Below are 20,156 nucleotides of genomic sequence, written 5' to 3' on the forward strand. Positions count from 1 at the left end.
GTAAAAGTAGTAGATCAGCTAATTCGGTTTTCTTCTAATTTAATCTGTAAGTATTCTCCAAATAGACAAACTTTGTTTACCTCTTACCTTGTTGTTCTCTAGAGCAGTGTACTCAGAGAGTGCCCAGTGAGTTCTGGGTTGCCGACAAGAATGATAGAAAGAAGATTGCGCCCACCAGAGAGAGCGTTACGTCACATTGCTGTAGTTTCATTAGAGAGATGTGAAAATGCGAGCAAGAATGCATGAAGAAAAAGAAGTTATACAAACGAGACACGAATAAATTGCACAAGTATGACGTCACAAATACAACGATTGTCTCAAATTCGTTGAAAGCAATTTAGCGGTAGGATGATGGACGCCACCTTATTATTCTCTCCATCGTGAGCTGCCGATCATTGGCCTAAATAGTTCAAGCAGCAACAAATGCATGCCGCTAATAACTTTGTCAGTTAAAGTTTGACATTATAGAAGTTTAATGCAACAACAAAATACTTGTCAGTATTGTTTTTTCACTACTACTCCTTCGTAGATGTACCTTTATAAGTATTGAACTTTTTAATCCATTTATCTTTTGCGCTTTTGCTCCATGTCGCTCGCTATTACTGAAATGCGGCAGCTTCTTCATCTGCAGTGCTGGCGTTCGTCTCTGCGCGGTATCTCCTTACTTGCACAATTCGCACGGAATCCTGGTATGGTGAACGTATCATAACAGCGACTAGCGTTGCCGCGTCCTTAGAAATCGTTATGTATGCAAACGCTATTCTTAACGCATATGGCTTTGGAACGGTGTTGTTGTGTTTTCGGTGCGCTTTAACCTTCAGCGTCTCAACCGAGACTGGTGTTACCTAGAGAATAGTTGAGCTAATTACTCGAGTAAATATAAGTTGGTTACTATTTTTGGAACCCCTGATGCTTGGGAGAAAGTTATAGGGTGTCGTGTACAGGCAAGGTGTCGTGGAGAATTGCTTCCCTGCTTACTATATGTGACCCCTATATCAGAGTAGAGTGGTTTCGGGTAACAAATTTTCGCAAAGTTTTAACATCTGTGAAGAAATATATTACTTCGGTTGGAGTGGCTTTTATTAAGGACTTTCTTAATGCCAGTGCTTACCTGGATATAATAAAGTATTAAATTTTCTAAGAGAACTCTGCTTCATGCCATAAGGGGGAAAATATAAGAATGGATCATTTTATCAATTACCGATCTCAGTAATTTTATAAAAATGTTATTCAACACTATTACATTAAAGAAGACATCTCCATGAAAAACTTTGCCGAGTACAGTACTAGTCTAGAGGATCAAAATTTCTATGGAGGGTTTGGGCTTCAGAAATTTTATGCGAAATTCCGAATAATTTATCAAAATTGTTATATATAAAATGACTTCCATAATAATTTCTGCCTTAAAACTTCTATAACAGAATGCAACGAGGATTTTTGATTATGCATTTTGGCCCTCTACCTCCTACTTAAAAAGGCGTTTTTAAACATTTCTCGAAACAGGTGTAATGAAGTTCATTAAAAACGGCAGTTAAAGGATTAAATTATTCCGCAAAAATTTTAAACAGACAATTTAAAAGGGGAGGCGGGGATCGCCAAAGATGAAGCTCTTACTTCAGTTCAAGCTGATTAATCAAAACCTCACGAAGAATCTACGCGCTATCTCGGCAAGACTTTCAGCTGATCTTTAGTGGCTCTCACGTGATATGGATTGAAACACATTTTATTGCAGCTGAATGAATTCCACTAAGGAACAAAGCAAAATTAAAAGATTTTAAAGTATGCTGGCCAGACATGAAGCTGAGATGCCTAAATGTTGAGAACGTCGAAATATCGATGTTGAAGTCGATGTTGAGGGTTCTTCAGCAACACTTTGCTCTACTGTAGTAATAGTATTTCCAACAGAACCTCCAGTTTTTGATCTGCCAGTTCTTTTACTATCTTCCTCAGAACCAGTTTCTAGAAAATTTTCCACCAATTATTGAATTCTTGACTCATTTTGTATGATTATTTCCAACGAACAAATCAGGAATTTTACGATTTGTTGTTCTTAACGATCGACCATTTTCATAACAAGTTTCAATAATTTTATCGCGTTGGACAAGTCCAAGCGCTCAGTCAGGATACCATTGTACTACACTCGGATAGATTTCAATAGAAAGAATAGAGAGATAGGAAAGATAAAATGTGGGTGATAAGTTGGAAAAATTAGTTTGAGGTAAATCTTCCACAATTCTCTTGGATTCACTGATGAATTTTAAGAGATCCGGAAGAGGAAGAGTAAGAATTTTATCCATACTCAGTATATCGCAACCTAATATGATAAGTCTGATTCTGGAAAACGCCGGACAGCTACAGAGAAAATGCTCTGCAATGTCGTCTTCCTCAAGACAGGATAGATATATCGCTGTTTTCTGTCGAGTTTCAGAAGAAATGTCGCTATTTTGCGGTTTGGTTCTTTCACAAAGCACTTGGCTATTCTGCACGAGTTCAATCTAGACCAATGGCTTCTATAGGCAGACCTCATGAAGTCGTCAATCCATAGTTGAGTCGATGCAGAATTGACACCCATAATGTATTCAGGACCTAGTGTTGTACTTTCAGAAACCGTTTATCAGCCAATTCATCTCCTGTAATACGTCAATGTACAGGCACCCATATAAGACAAACTTTGTTGTATTTTGCAACACTGTTCTGTTTTGTCTTACACTCACCAACTAACTAGGAAGATCAGCGTGGGTTAGCAAGGGCTTTCAGTACAGCTTGACTGTCACTAGAAATTACAATACTGCTACCCCTCCATTTTTTCTGAATTATCCAGTATGCCACATTCAAGATGGCATAGACTTCCGTAAAGAATACTGTGACCATCTGTCCTGTGGCATAGGAGTACTTAAAGTCTTCGTCTAAGTACCATCCAGATCCGCTACCATCACTGGTTTTGGATCTGTCGGTGTAGAAAGTGTGCCGAATATCCCATAAATAGGTTCTCTGAACTTAACCATTGATCTTTATCTGGGATCAAAACATCATACTCCTAACCGAAGCTAACGAAAATCACCCGATTGCTCACTGGTATCGAGAACAGTGTGCACCGCTCCGACAACTGGTGGTATATCTGACCACTGTTACTGGCCCGTGCTTTCTTCATTTCCCCAAAATCCGTTTAACTTGAGCCTGTACGCCACCTTCATCGCTTCCTTTCGAATTTGAAGATATAGAGGTTGCAAGCTCAGAGCTTTTCTTTCTCTTACACTATCAGAGGACTTTTAGTGTTTGAGAGACCTTCTGCTCGACGTGCTCCTTTCACGAAAGCTTACTATCTAGGGTTACTCCTAAGTATTTAACCTCATAAGACAGGTAGAGTATTATTCCTTTCAATGTGGGTAGTAACAGGCCTTCCATATTGCGTTTCTTAGTCAAAAGCACTAAAGTACTTTTTATAAGATTCACTGAAAGACCATGCAATTCTAACCAATGCTCAATCTTATTTAGAGCTACCTGCATTTTATTGCATATAACTTCATGTGATCGTCCTGAGATTAATACGCACACATCGTCTGAGTAGGCTTGGATGTATCCAATTTCCTGCAGATCATTAATAAGACAGTCCACAACAAAGCACCAAAGTAGGGCAGAGAGTACACCGCCCTATGGGCAACCCTTCTTAACCTCAACCTTGACTTCGTCGCTTTTTCTATCTATTGTAAGCAGCCTTTTGGATAGCACAGAGTGAATCTATCTGACAATTATTTCTTCTATTCCATAAGTTCTGATAGAAGAGCACATATAGTCACAGGTAGTGGCCAAATTATTTCGTAAAAATTGCAGAACAGTTCCATACATGACTACAAGCAATTTTTCGCCCAATGAATTCAATGCAAGATTTTCATCACGTAACATGAAAACGGCAAAATTTTTAAAACTTTTGTTCCAATTAATCTTTCTAATTTTTATATAAAACCTCAAAGAACATTTTTAATTATATATTGATGTATAGATAAAAGAGCTACTTTTACAAAAAAAAAAAACTCATTCTATAAATCCTTATACATTCTCCAGTTCAATTTTTCCTTTGCATTCAGCAGCACTACGCCTAAAAATAGATATCACACAAGAAACAAAAACCCGTAACGACTTCATTCCCATCATTCAGCCACTCAACTACCTGCCACAAACCACCATCATGAAGCAAGCATCGCCATTCAACAATCCACCAATCCACCATAACCGCCACAACGCTTATCGCCTCGTTTTTGCTATCGTTGACACACGCAAAGTGATAAGAGTGAAAATCCATTAAATTTTCCACGGTTAATTAAACGCAAACAACCAGCGCAGTGCGTGTGCAATGATTTCACCGACAGTAATAGCAACAAAAACAACAATAACAAGAAAACCAACAATGCAGTGTACCTGGTTTGCCACACTTCTACGGCAGCGGCGGCGGCGGCGGCGGGTTTTTCCAATTCAAGTAAAGCGGGGCAGACCGAGACAAACCGACAATCGGAAAACCGAAATGTGGTGACCTCACAGCGGAGCAAAGCATATGGCACTGTGCAAATTTACACATACACATGAACTACATCCTATATATAGATATATAGATGTGTATATGTGAGGCCACTTGCAATATTCTTCATGCCAGCCAATAACTGCAGCTGTAATTTCGTGTTTTCCACATTAAAGTTTTTCGTAGTTGATTAAGTTTCACTTTAAGGCTAACAGATTTTATTGGTTGCTGCTGACTGACTACATATTTATCTAACTTAGTGCAAAGCATATCTTTTTACTCATCGCTTTCTTCTCTTTATCGCACTGTGTGTCACCTTTGGTTCTAAAGTGATGAAAAGACGACTTTCTACTGCGTGGTTTATTTTTTACTTATTTGTTTTTGCTTTCAGACGCCTCACATTTACTTAAGCATCAATCAGTTAATCGGTATGTATGTGTGTTGGTATGCAAGAGTGGGTGTGGCAACACTTTTCTCTGTGCGCCCCACAACATCTTTGTGAGATTGTCAAGATTGCGTTGGCTGTAAAGTGAATGGCGTGCAGGGAGGGGCAAAGCGCGTTGACGGCAATGAACTGCATGGAAACCAATTTTCTTAATTGACTTATTGGTTTCCAAACAGTTTTCTTAAATGTAAAGAGACGAGGAATGGAAAAGTGAAGAAAGGGAATGGCTTCTCATGACATCCTACATCGTTACGAGCGCTGAGCCACAGCTGTTTGGGTATTGAAAAAGGTGCAAATATTGCTTACAGTTAACGAAGGTAAGTGAAATTCTAGTGCAAGAATTGGGCAAAATTATTGTGGTAATTTAACGATTTAATAAAGAAGTTTAAGTATCGACAACAAATTTATATTTGTTTGGCATTCCATTCTCGGCAGTCATTCACTTCTTTTTTTTGAAGCAAAAATCGTTTTCTCTAAACAATAGAGGTTTGTAACCTGAGCTGGCCGACACCAATAGACTGTAGATGCGACGTCAATAATCTGTAGTTTATTGTGCAGTCTCTGGTGTCAAATGAAGTTCTACGATTGAGCAGACCCTGTAACATTTTATTATCAATCGTTAATGAAATTCTTCAGTGCGTTGTAGCGAGTTTTGACAGATGCGTTAATCCTTCACTGCCGGCTCTCAAGTATCTATTTAATGGCCAAATTTGAAACAACTGTAACGCCAGATTAGCTGAGGCTATCCACGCTATACAAAAAAGTAGCCTGGAGGTCCTGTAGCAGACGATTCCTTGCCATCCACAAAAGCTCGACCTTTCACAGATTTCCATGAGCTGAACTTTGCGACAAGATTCCGCTGATTCAAAAGTTAAAAAATTGACTGAGACTTAGGAGGCCCTTACTCAGACGATTTCTTGGCTTGTACTCGACTTTTTATAGACCTCGATGTGCTGAATTTTGCGACAAGATTCCGCTGACTAAGAAGTTAAAAATTTGATTAAGATTCAGGAGGTCCTGTATCAGACGATTTCTTTCACAGATTTCGATGAGCTGAATTTTGCGAGAAGATTCCGCTGACTCAGAAGTTTTACATTTGTTAGCTGACTGAACTTCGGAGTATTAGGTAGATGATACCGGTTTTGGCTGAAAAAACAGCTCTAGCGACGAGGTTTATTTTCGGATTAATAGCTAAGTGAGCACGCAATTGTGCCATTTATGAGGAAGCTTCAGCACGTAGGAACTCCAACAGGTGGTAAGCTATCCACAAAACCTAAATTTTGGCTTAAAATTTGGGCTGCCGTCGTCACTCATCCGCACTTCTTCGAAAACTACGTGGTAAAGCCATTGCCGTCAATAAAAAGAGCTATGTTTCGAAGGTCACTAATTTTCTTTGAATCAAATAGCACCAAAATCACGGTGGACAGTCTGCGTAAGTGAGTCATTCGCTGAGGGTATGTGAATTTTCCAACAAAACCGTGCAATCAAATCCGCTAGACTCTTTCTCGTGAGGTTTTCTTAAGTCGAAGGTCTTTGTGAATTAGCGGCAATCAATCAGCCGTTACTGCCGAATGGCTTGATGCGTAACAACCATTCGCAGTACGTAGGTTGAAATCTCCATGCATGAACAGCAAAATGATAGAAAAAGTTATTCTCTAATAGCAGGCTTCCCTCGGTAAGTAATGGCAAACCGCCGAGTGTATTTCTGTCATGAAAAATCTAATCATAAAAAACCATTTGCTATTCGGAGTCGCCTTAAAATGGTACGTCCCTCCATTTGTCGAACAATACCAAGGCGCACGTCATAAATATGAGGAGAAGCTCGGCCAAATATCTAGCAGAAATGTAAGCGCCAATTATTTATTTATTTAATCGGAATCCATAAAGTCCACATAACCTAGACATTTGCTGACATTCAGCCGAATCTATGCAGCTAAGTCAAAGTAAATTTGTGCTTTCAAGCCCGAGTCATCTTGCGAAGCCAAGGCGAATACTTGTGCATTATTATATTCGATATATGTATGAATAAGTTCGTGCGGTTTTTTTTCGAAATTTGAATTTCGGATCATTCCCATGGCTTTTAAACGTTTGGAAATGGTTGATTGATCAACTCCCAAAGTTTTTGCAACCTCTTCTTGCGTTTGAGCCGGATCTTGATCGAGCAATTCCTCCAATTCGGTATCCATGAACTTTGGCGGCGCGGCCAAAATCACCACTTTTAAAGCGTGCAAACCACTTCTGGCACGTTCGCTCAGCTAGAGCATGCTCACCATAAACTTCCACCAAGATACGATGACTTTCGGCTGCTTTTTTCTTCATATTAAAGAATTCCCCGCAAAAACACATTATTTGGCACGAAATTCAACATTTTCAAGTGTGGTAAAAATATTGTTGTTTACGCTTCAAATAAAAAACTTATACTGACGTTTGTGCCTTACGACAGTAGCTCTCCAATGAATGTTTGGAAATGTGGATCGATGGAATAATAATCAAGTTACGCCATCTGTTGTAAAACCGCACGAACTTATCCATAGACCGAATACGTGAATCATACGATCCAAAAAAGATTTTAGTTGACATCCCACACAGAGCGTATTTTATTTCATTTCCGATGAGCGAACTCTATAATTTGAGTTATGAAAACTAGTGCACATGCCGATCTTTGCTCCAGCTAAATTTGTTTTGGGAATAGGCGAATCAGCGAGTTATGCACCGGAAGATACCATACGAATATTATGACATTTTCAAAAAACTAAAAATAGAAGCTATTCAATTATTTTGTTGCTCTATAATTTTTGCCCATTTTCCGGGCGGTTTCATAATTCCGTGATTGAAAAGGTAAACTACTTTTCCAGCTCATTTTAACAAGCCTTCCTTGGACCAGTTTTATAAGACCAATAAGACAATTCTGAAATTTGTTTATGTTGAAAAGGTGATAAACACCTTGGGCTAACTTTCTTTTTGCAGTGAATACCATAGCACATCTCAACCGCACCCCTCAAGGGTTCTGTCATGCCATTTAAGATATGTGCTGAAGTTGTTTTGCTTTTTCATCAATTCTGGCCACCTTTGGCCGACAACACAAAACAATTTGATCAGTTTCTGACATTAGAGGTCAGAATTAAGTATTTGTACCGGTGAGCCAGCTAATAGTGGGTTATTTGCTTGATATGCAACTGAATTAGGAGTTTTAGAGTAGAAACACACTCGCAGGAGTGTCATTAGCAACCGAGGAAGAGCCGGTATTGGAATAAACTTTTTCCTTTATTTGATGCTTCATGTCCGGAGTTTTGAACTCGGGCACCTGAGTACTACCGAATGGTAGTCACGCACCAACTCTTTTGGCTATGGCGGTCGCCTAATACCCATCTAAAGTACTCCTTTGTTAACCCGTATTCAGTGCATGCTTTTGTTCTCAGTTTTAGCACGATTTTACAGATCCCTCTACCCTTAAACTATTATTTATGTTGCTAGTTTGTTCGTATGCTGCTTCTAAATTATGCCGTATTATATCGCGTAAGCAACCAGAAAATCGTGTGGTTATTTACTCCGGCTGTTGATTCTCTCGATGATGTAATTATGGTACCCAAGTAGCGGAATTCCACAACCTGTTCGTTAACCTTTCCATACGTTACGAGCTTACACCTGAGCGGCTATTTAGATATTGTCATGCTCTTTGTCTTGGTTCTGGTATCTGCTTATTGAATGCAAAATCAGTTTAAGAGGCAAAGTCCGAATTTATAAAACATGCGTTCGACCAGTACTCACCTATGCCGTTGAAACGAGTACAACTGCAACACAACAAGCAATGAACAAGGTTCTCATGCGAAATGAAGGGATTAGAGGGATGTAAGTATATATACTAAAGTCGTCCCTCGACGAAAAAAACTAATACTTTGTAAGTCTCTTATTAAGCTCGACCTATTGCAGGTCGCAGAAACGTGGACGATGGCAACATCCGATGAAACGCCTTTCTGCAAAAGGTTTTTGGACCTTTTCACGTTGCTGACGGGGATTTTCGCACGGTATGGAACAATGAGCTGTATGAGCTTTATGGCCAAATAAATAAATATGGAACAGCGAATAAAGATTCAGCGTCTTCGTCGGCTGGGTCATGTCATCCGAATGGACACAAGCAGATCTGAAAGTATTCGATGTGGTACCAGCTGGTGGTTGCAGCGAGCGGGGAAAGCCTCTGTTGCATTAGAGAGATCAGGGGCTTGTGCCATCTCAAATGTGCATGCTTAAGTCAGTTATGTATTATATAATTTTTCCTATCTACAACTCGAATGAATTTAACAAAAAAATTGGAGTAACGCCAGTTTTCTTTCTACACTTTTTACACCGATGGATCCAAAACCAGCTATGGTAGCGAATCTGGATGATACTTAGACTTATACACTTAGACAGGACAGATAGCTACGGTATTCTTGACGGAGGTCTATGCCATCAAATGTAGCATACTGTCTAATTAATAAAAAGTGGCGGGATAGAAGCATTGGAATTTGTAGTGACAGTCAAGCTGCACTAAGAGCCTTGCCAACCAACGATGCTCTCCCAATTAGTAGGTGAATGCTAGACAAAACAGAACAGTGTTACAAAACACAACAAAGCTTGTCTTATTTGGGTGCTTGTACATTATGGTATTACAGGATATGAGTTGAGTGATAAACTGGTTCGGAAAGTACAACACTAGGTACTGAACCCATTCTGAGTATCAATTCTGCATCGTTTCAACTATGGACTGACGACTTCATGAGGTCTACCCATAGAGGACGTTTGTCTGGGTTGTACTTGTGCAGAGTAGCCAAGTGCTTTGTGAAAGATCCAAACAGGAGACTTCTTGCCTTTCTCCTAAAGTTTAGAAGGACGGCCTTAGAGAGTTTTGGTGAGAGTAATCACAGGGCACAACGTCAACAAATGGCTACCATGGGAGTCCCTGACGACCTAATAAGCCTATCCCGCCGTGAGAATGAGGGCACTGCAGAGCATTTTCTCTGTAGCTGACCGTCATTTTCTAAAATCAGACTTACGCTATTGGGGTGCGATTTTCTGATTCATCAATAAATCCAAAAGATTCACGGAAGAGTGACCTCAAACCAATTTTTCAGTCTTGCTGTTCATACTGTATCTATCTTCCTCTCTATTCCTTCTACTCTAATCTGGGTGTAATACAATGGTCTTCCTGACTGAATACTTGGACCTGCCCCCAACCCCTCACAAATCTAACCTAGTCTAAGCTAAAGGCTCTAGTAATAACAGTACGGGGTTTGGTAAAAAAATAAGGAGAATTTTCAAATTTCGCGGGCTATGTATATTCGAGTTTAGATTACTATTTGTTTTTATGTTGGTACACTCGTCTCGACGACATCTTCACGATATTAGCAATATAGCCAGTTTAGACTGCTTGGGAGAGGTATAAATAAGACAAGTGCTTTGCGTGTTTGGCGAATTTTTGAACAAACCTCGAACTTTGAGCATAAAGAGATTTAGAGAGACCAACACAGAAAAACATCGAATTACGAGGAACTGCGGGTGGAATCTTAAATGAAATCCTCTCAAAAAGCACCGGACAGTCAACAGCACTACGGACGAAAATTAAAGATAACTTTACTCTCCTCTTCTGCAATGATTTTAAGTTAATCTATAAGCATTTCGCTTCAGGATATGTAGTAGGAATAGGGTCGGAAAAGCGTAAATTACGCAACGCGAAATATAAGAATACTTTTCGTATTCGTTCAATTCGAGCAGCAAAGATGCTCCATTGCTTGTCTGTTTGTATACTGTAGCTGTCTAACTTACAAGGGTTAGATATGGATGATTGGATGATGTACGATACCATTTGCTAAAATTAGAAATTCTTCGATAGGTTGATTAATTTGCGTCACCTTGTACCAACCTATGAAATGAGACTTTTTTTTCAATTTCAAACGCTTTTTAACAAAAAATGGTTACAAATTTAATCTTCAAAATAATAGCCATCACTAGCGACACATTTTTCCCATCTCTTAGGCGATTTGTGGATGCCGCGCCAAAAAACTTGGCCGTCTTTGGCCGCAAACCAATCATCGAGCCATTTTTTGGATTCTTCGCTTCTTGGATCGCTCTTTTTCGATGTGGCGGTGCATTGCTATCAAGAAAAATTACTTTGTGATGCCGATTGGCATATTCGTATCATACCAAATCATACCACGCCTTGCGGTCGAAGCGATATGGTATGGCCGTTGTTTTTGGCTGGCGGCCGGGCCGCTCTTTTGATTGTTCACACCCATTTTTCATCACCCCTAACGACTCGATGCAAAAAATGCTCCCTTTGATGAGCTTGAGAAGCGTTTTTCTTAAATTGATAACAGAAAATCAACGATGTCCGCCAATCGTAGTTTGAAAACACGAAATTCGACATTTTTAAGAGCGACAAAAATGCATTGTTGTATGAAACGTAAGAAACAATGAATTGAATATTATTGACAGATGACAGACGAAAAAGCAAGACATTTGGGCAGGTTTAAAAATACTCCCAGCGTCATCTATGGACTAATAGTTGAAAGTCTCATTTCATGGGTATATACCTGGTATATTCCTTTCTCTGTCTTACCTTTACCAAACCAAACTCTCAGTTATATGATTTCCAATAAAACTCAGTTTTTTTCTTCGTTTCACACTATTTAAGTAGCTTTAAATAATATTCCTTTATTTCGTTCTTGCAGCATTCATACAAATCAATATTATTTAGAATTATAACTTATAAACCACTTCGCATTTTATACCTAAAACCTATTTTGCATAATATATTTGCATTGTTTGTAAATAATTAAAATGCAGTTGAATGCATTAATCAGATTATAATTCGGTAAACAGGCTTCCACTTGTAGATTTTCAACTATACATAACTAGGCTTGTATACTTATTTATATGTGTATGTATGTGACTGAGTTTTCATTATGTCAACTCATACATTATTTATATATTTACTTGCACAATTATCTTCTTATATATCTTAATAACTCCGTAGCAGTTCTAGGCGGGGCAAATTGGGGGGGCGCAATTTTATGCTTAAGCCACGAAGCTTACACAGATTCATATCTTAACGATTTCATAGCAATTTATTTTTCATAACTACATAGTATATTTAGCAAGTACTTTCAACTTGTTTTTTTCTATAGAATTCACGAGCTACTTGGAAATGTCTAATGTGTGTATATATGTATGTATGTAGATATATATGAATATATGCTTGTATGTACAAATTTTGAATTTCGTTTATAACAGTTCTAACTTGTATCGCTTCACATGATATGTATACGTATGTATGTTAATTTTTTTAAGTAAATTTGGTAACAGCTAATCTAATTTTATATGCAATTTATTTTAAATGACAGGGGCGAGGAGACGCAGACGCCTAGACACGTAGAAAACGACGCGGATTTGTGTAGTCCTCGTGTTCATCAAAATTATTATTAAATAATATTTAATACTTAAATATATTTTCAGTGAAAGTGAAGCTAAAATTTGCAAAATTAATTTCCAGGTATATATTGATACATTTTTATAAATATACTACTATGCCATATTTAGTATCTATATGAAGAAATTAAATATCAGTATATTGTGATTATGAAAGATCTATCTTACACAGAGAAAAACTGATGTGCTTTACTAAACCCGATTTGAAATCACTAATTTGAGTATTTGAAAGTATAATTTTATAATAGTTATATTATTGTTTGGAAACTCGATTCAATTTATACAACAAAGAGAAGGATTGTCGAAATACTGTTTTAATTGTCAAAATCTACGTGCTCATGCTACTGACGTATTGAGTCCAGTTAGGGGAAAATTCAATGTGGTAGTTTTTCATGAGACTTGGTTGCGTGAAGACGAAGAAAGCAGTTTACCGAATTTTAACTGCATCATCCAGTGTAGAAGAAGTTATGTTCGAACCGGAGGAGTCGCTATCTATCACATCAAAATGATACCGTGACTGTCCTCACACCACACTTACGATTTACCGCAGTACAGTCAACATCAAATGCCATTTAAATTTTGCTTTTTGAATCGGCTAAAAAAAAAAAACTAATCAATGTTTTTTCAAACTTTTTTTTTATTTTGAAGATTGAACATTGTCATTTATGAATGAAAAATAATATCGTTCAAATGACTGCCACGACTGGCTTTACAGTAGGCCATTCGATCAACCCAATTTTGAAGCACATTTTAGATTGTTTGGGCTCCAATTTCACGAATAGCAACTTCGATTTCGTGTTATAAAGCATCAATCGTCTTTGGATGGTTCGCATAGCATTTGTCCTTAACGGCTCCGCACAAAAAATAGTCCAACGGGCTTAAATCACAGCTCCGAGGCGGCCAATTGATATTGGAATTCAAAAACGGTAGCCAAAAGTTCGAGTGTAACTTTGGCAGTGTGACAAGTTGCACCGTCCTGTTGAAACCAAATGTCGCCCATGTCATCCTCTTCAATTTGTGGAAACAAAAACTCGTTGAGCATGTCACGCTAACGCGAGCCATTTACTGTAACAGCGGAAGAAGAAGAAGACTCACCCCTTTGGAAATAGGTTTTCAATATTCCCCAATTTTGTTCAAGCGTATAACGTTGCATTTCGTAAATGTCAAACCTTTAAGTAAATTATGAACACATTTGACATGTCATTTGTGTTACCATTCTCAAAAAAATAGGTGGTTCAAAAAACAAACGCTATATGGCCCAGCCTGTATTTGTATTTCTGTGTGCTGTGCGATAAATGGACAAAACATAGTAATTGTGGGTGTCTACATAACTCCGAATTCACATATCAATGACATTATCGCATTTTTACATGGTTTGTTATTAGGATACACACGTCATTGTGGTAAACTCCTTCCTCAACGCGACGATCTAAAACCGCTCATATTAACTGAAGATTTCAATGTAAATTTTGCAACGGACATTTCCATGAAATTAATAGAATTTTTAGAACATGAACTGAATTTACAAATGAGTACAACAACAAAATCAGGAACAACGATAGATGCCGTATTTTCTCGCTATATCGACACAATCGAGTCAAGAACATATGTCTATATCCTATTTCAGTTACCACAAATCGATTGTATCCACTGTTGCTATTGCACCATCAATACAAAATGTACAGGCTATTGAAGCACCGACTAATGCACAAATATCAGAAATAAATGAATAATAATATTATCCACTATCATTGTATGTAATTTTATAAAAAATCATTTCAGTCCCCACTAAAATATTTAAATTTAATCCAGAAGTTAAGAAGTTTCATTTCAAATATGCGCACATAGTGCGGCTGGCCTTTTTTTAACCATTAAGCACTGTTATCTAAGTAGAGTAAATTAGTAAAAATATTGTACTGTGGGTGGGGTCGCACATAATTAAAAAATGTTGCATTAAATCCAGTGGTAAGCAAGAATGACAGAAACAAGATTGCGCCCATCAGAGAGTGCGTGACGCCCCATTGGTGTAGTTGTGCAGTGTTGTCAACCCTTTCTTCTTTTTGATTGGAAGAAGCCGAATTTAAGTGAAGTCAAGTTCTTCTCCACCCGATTTTGCAACTCAGAGAAGGCCAACCCTTCGCTTTTCGCAATAAATTGTGTGCTTTTTTATACCCGAAATGCGAAATTTTTTGTAATTGGTGTTTTTTTTTTTAATTAAAGCTACAAAGACAAGTAATAAATAATTGGCAACGCTCTACTAAAACTACGCTTTGGCAAAAAAAAAAAACAAGAAAAAAAAACAAAACCCTTTAAGAAAGCTACCAAAACTGTAAGCTAAAAAAATTTGTATAATTACAAAAATATACTAGAAAAGATCTCTCTTGCATTTAAAGCTTATGCTTAGGAGATTTAACATAAGTGATATTGAAAATTTATTAATTCCTATAAAATTTGATGTGCTGACAGTGCAAATCTAATTTCTTGGTGGTTATGCAAGAGTATGGACGCTTCTTCTTGTCAACTCCTCTTAACTTTAAAACCTTTTTATAAATTTTAAATAGCCTTTGAATTTATTGAATCAAGACTCTTTGGCCTCAGTACAATAGACACAAAACTCAGAAAGTCCACGCTATTAAATTTCCCAACTAGTAGCTGTGTTTACCACCCACTGCACGATCAGCATACACGCGGAAAAGTTAGGTTTACCATTTAACCTCCCTTGCAAAGCTGTGGGGACCTTTCAGAGAAAGTTAGGTTAGGTTAGGCATGTTGAGAAGAAAAAACTGAAACTGCGAGGGTAGAGAACAGAAAGCTACGAAAATGGTAGTCTTGTCACACTGATCACCAATTACACTAATGTGACGTCTTGAAAATCAGCTGATATTGTCCAATTCGCTGAAAGCAAGGTAGCGGTGTCACAATCGGCGGCGCCTTATTATTCTCTCCATCGTGCGTTATAAGTCTGTATATTAGTACTCTCAAAAAACAAAACAAAAAGGTAATTAACTAAAACCATCATTTTTTTACATTGAATTCAATATATTTTGAAATTTCCAAAAATTCAAGAGAAACATTTAAAAAGGTTGTTCAGGAGTAACACATAAGTGTTAAATCCACGGAAGTAGGTATATACAGTGTACTCCTTCATAAGCGGACATCTAAGGGACTAAAAGATTTGTCCGCTTACGGGGTTACATGGGTTTCGTGGGTTCAAAAAATAGATTTTTTTTGGCTTCTTAATTTCTACAAAATCTCAAGAAGTTCTAAATTTTCAACATCATCTGAATAATAGTTCCGGAGATACAGCCCTTGGAAGGTGTGCGCTCCAAGTCACTTTTATTGTTACCCAAAACTTAAAACGCGTTTTTCTCGGAACCGTGTTTTCAAAGTCGGTTCTCGAAAACTACTCCACCGATCTTGATGAAATTTTGTACAGGTATTCGAGATACAATTTACTCGTGCTTGAACGAAGGACTTTGTTTTTTTTTCAATTACAACTATTTAAAAAAAAAACAAAGGGTCAAGCAAATTTGACCGAAATTTTCATTTTTTTGGGAAAATTTCTGCCAAAATTAGAATTTTTACTTTTTGTTCTTTCACTCGTTCAAGCACGAGTTTATGGTTCAACTAAAACACTTATTTTGGTTTTTTTTGATGATCCTATCAGGAGTTATGCTAACAACGCGGACGCACCTTTTTTACGAGGGATCACCGGAAATGACGCCACAATGGAGGAGTTTTAATTTTTCTTTTTTGGAAATTTCAGAAATTATTCTTTGAATATGTATCTATAAGACAGAAAAAAGTTTGAATTAATTTTTTACATAGGAAAACAAATTTTTAAAATAGGCCTGTTTTTACCTGACGAAACCCATGTAACCAGTGTCTGCTTATGAGAAAGGGTGAACAAGTGAATAATATGTTATGGAATTGATGCCCACTCGAAAGAAAAAAAAAAGTTTAAATTCTTAAGGACTTGTGGTATGTACTGAAAAAGTGTCCGCTTAATAGAGGTTTATGTACTGTGTACATATTCATATATTCTAATCTGTAATTTGCTTTTGAATTTCAGCTTTTAACTAAAAACTGAAATCACTATAAGACATATATAGGCATTCAATATTTTTTTATTTATTGGTATCATACCCCTTACAATCACTTATATTTTATTTATGAATTTTTTATTATTTTTTTATATTTTGCAAACTACACCGTTCGACAAAATGATAAAAACTCAATATTTTGACCATTTTAAAATTTTTTCTTTTCTTTCTTCTCTGAAGCTTTTTTAAAGAAATATGTTTGATGGATAAAAATAAAATATTAAAAATAACAAGCATTCAATACCAAATACATATATACAAAAATATCCAAAAATTGGTTATGTATATTACTATAACTCTGTTACGGGCTGCATGTATGCATAGGTAAATGTATGTAGATGTAACTTTCATGTATTTACAGTGTTTCTATGACTTTATTTACCCACTATAAATACATATATGTATATTCTCCGCCTTGTATTGTTTTTCATTCAATTGTGTGCATACAGTCTTTTATATCATACAAGCAGCGCTTTTCCATTACATCATTTATTTATTAATTTTTGTGTGATGTTTATTTATTAAATTTTGCAGTATTGTATATACTCGTAAATCTATACTATTTAAATACAGTAAACGCACCAAGATCATCAAAACCTAAATAATTTATTAAATAAACTTTATAGTCATTTTTTAAAACGCATTTAATTAAGAATTAAATTTTAAATTTAAATTTTTACATTTGTAAACGTTCGCAGAACTTTGAAAAAATAATGTCGTTATGTTATGTTATGTTATGTTATGTTATGTTATGTTATGTTATGTTATGTTATGTTATGTTATGTTATATTATGTTATGTTATGTTATGTTATGTTATGTTATGTTATGTTATGTTATGTTATGTTATGTTATGTTATGTTATGTTATGTTATGTTATGTTATGTTATGTTATGTTATGTTATGTTATGTTATGTTATGTTATGTTATGTTATGTTATGTAATGTTATGTTATGTTATGTTATGTTATGTTATGTTATGTTATGTTACATATGTCATGACGCGCTTTCTTATTTCATAGCATAGGCTAGGTTAGGTTTAAGAGGTTATCTGCGGTTATCCACTCAACCTCTATATTTTTGTCTGTTAATTTTTATCATTTTACGCTTTATTATGTTGCGCTATGAGGTTGTGTTCTCTTATGTTATCTCCTACACCGTCGTGAATACCTTGGTATTTTCTTTTGTAACATACTCAAAACTTTCTTCGTAAACAGAGTTTATTTAACCTCTAAATCAACGGTTTAGATTCGAGGCTGTTAGGCTGAAATCGTATACAAGTTCGCGTAGTTTTTTTAAATCATCTAGTTTTAACCGTAGGTTCGAATTTCGGTGAAACACCAAAATGAAGAAAAAGTTTTTTCTAATAGCGGTCGGCCCTCGGCAGTCAATGGCAAACCTTCGAGTGTATTTCTGCCATGAAAAAGCTCCTCATAAAAATATCTGCCCTTCGGAGTCGGCTTAAAACTGTAGGTTCCTCCACTTGTGGAACAACATCAAGACGCACGCCACAAAGAAGAGGAGGAGCCCAGCCAAACACCCAAAAAGGGCGTACGCGCAAATTATATATACTTGTATGTATATACAGTTTTAACCCACACCATGGCACACGTAGTATTCACTTCTGGCCCGATTGCCGTACGCGGGCTATGCCCGTAATTGTAGGTTAAGGGGCTAAACCAGTTTTTTGCTGAAAATCGATTTCTAATCGAAAGAAAGATTTACTATTCCTAGTAGCACTTAACATTTCATTAAAAACGAAATTCAAATCTACTTATAGATCAGTACACATTCAAGATTGGTAAGAGCTCACTTAAAAACAAACTTACGTCATAAATTTTCAAATAAAAAACCATTTAAATTTAAGTGTAAAAAATGCAAGATATTGAAAGGTGTTTTTTATGAAAAAAAAACAAAAAAAAAACGCTTAACATACTTATTTGTGGACTTTCTTGTGGATAACTTCCTTAGGTTTAGAGTTGATGTGATACAATTTTGTACACAACTATTTCTTAATATAGCCTTAGTTATGTCCGAACATCATTGGGATCGAAGGTTGCCTCTAAATGAGGTTCCATTTTCAAATACCCTTAGCCAATCTGACAAAACGAAGAATGCCATTGAATTTAAAAGACGTGACACTTGTACAGTGAGATGCGATACCAGGAGCTGTTGTCTACATTTTAGACTTCTAAGTTGCTTATGTACTTTTGAGGAAGTTGTAAGAGCAGATAATGAAAGATGGCGTAACGAACGCATCTGAAGAATCGCTCGACAATTGTGGCTGACTCTAAATGCTTAACGCACAGAATCTTTATATATATAATTGGCGCGTACACCAATTTTGGGTGTTTGGCCGAGCTCCTACTCCTATTGGTGATGTACGTCTTGATGTTGTTCCACAAATGGAGGGGTCTACAGTTTCAAGCCGACTCCGAACGGCAGATATTTTTATGGGGAGCTTTTTCATGGCAGAAATACACTCGGAGGTTTGCCATTGCCTGCCGAGGTGCGACCACTATTAGAAAAATGTTTTTCTTAATTTTGGTGTTTCACCGAGATTCGAACTTGCATTCTCTCTGTGAATTCCGAATGGTAGTCACGCACCAATCCATTCGGCTACGGCGGCCGCCCAGAATCTTTACTTAGTCGAAATAGGCATAATTTTAGCCTATTGATTTTCGTTATAACGGGCCTAGTACGTAGATACATCCAGGGAATGGGTGTGCAGATACAAGACTTCCGCAGAAGTTGTGTAAATGGGAAAGAGACGAGTTTGCATCTCCACGCTACTGTGCTCCTCTATACAGCGGCAGATTTACCATTTTATTTGGAGAATTTTTCAATAAGTTATAATATCTCAGCTCATTTGAGATCAGGAATATTTAAAAATGTCTGAACGCCTCATACTGGTTGTAGGGGTAATAAGGACAAGTTCACTACGCGGCATCGAAATGGGCTAGGCGCCTGGGTGTGTCCGAGAGCGGGCAATTGCTATAGCCTACAGCCTAACCAAGTTAAGTAAAATCAGCTCGAAATACAAACCATATAATATGAACCAAAAAAAAAACAAACTTAAATTCAGGCTCAATGAAAGTAATATAGAACCAAAAGTAGTTGCTTTATATCTCTATACTCTTAGCTCTATAAAGGGAAGCATTCATTTATTTCATATTTACATTTATCAATACCATTATCTTATTTTATTATTGTTAATAATTTTTACATACATACATAGTTAATTTCGTATATGTGGCTCCATTTATTGTTTATCTACTATAAATATATATTTACACACAAATTACAATTAAATAAAAATAAATTATATAAGAATTTTTATATAAGATTTCCTATAACTTTGATTTTGCTGATTCTTTGTTTTACTACTTTTATTTTTCTGCCTTTTTTTTGTTACTTTTCATTTATGTATTTTATATTTTCCATTTTCCATGCGCTACATAGTAGACTTATATATTTCTTCTGTTTTTTTTTTCAAATCTTTATATGCCATTGTGTTGATATCTTCATACATTGTAACTTTATATAAATAATTATGTATGATACCTCACAATCACCATCACGCAATACACCACTTAAGTAATATGACGCAGAACGGGCACACATACACAAACTC

Source organism: Anastrepha obliqua, chromosome 5 (genome assembly GCF_027943255.1).
Source record: "Anastrepha obliqua isolate idAnaObli1 chromosome 5, idAnaObli1_1.0, whole genome shotgun sequence".
Classification (NCBI taxonomy): Eukaryota; Metazoa; Arthropoda; class Insecta; order Diptera; family Tephritidae; genus Anastrepha; species Anastrepha obliqua.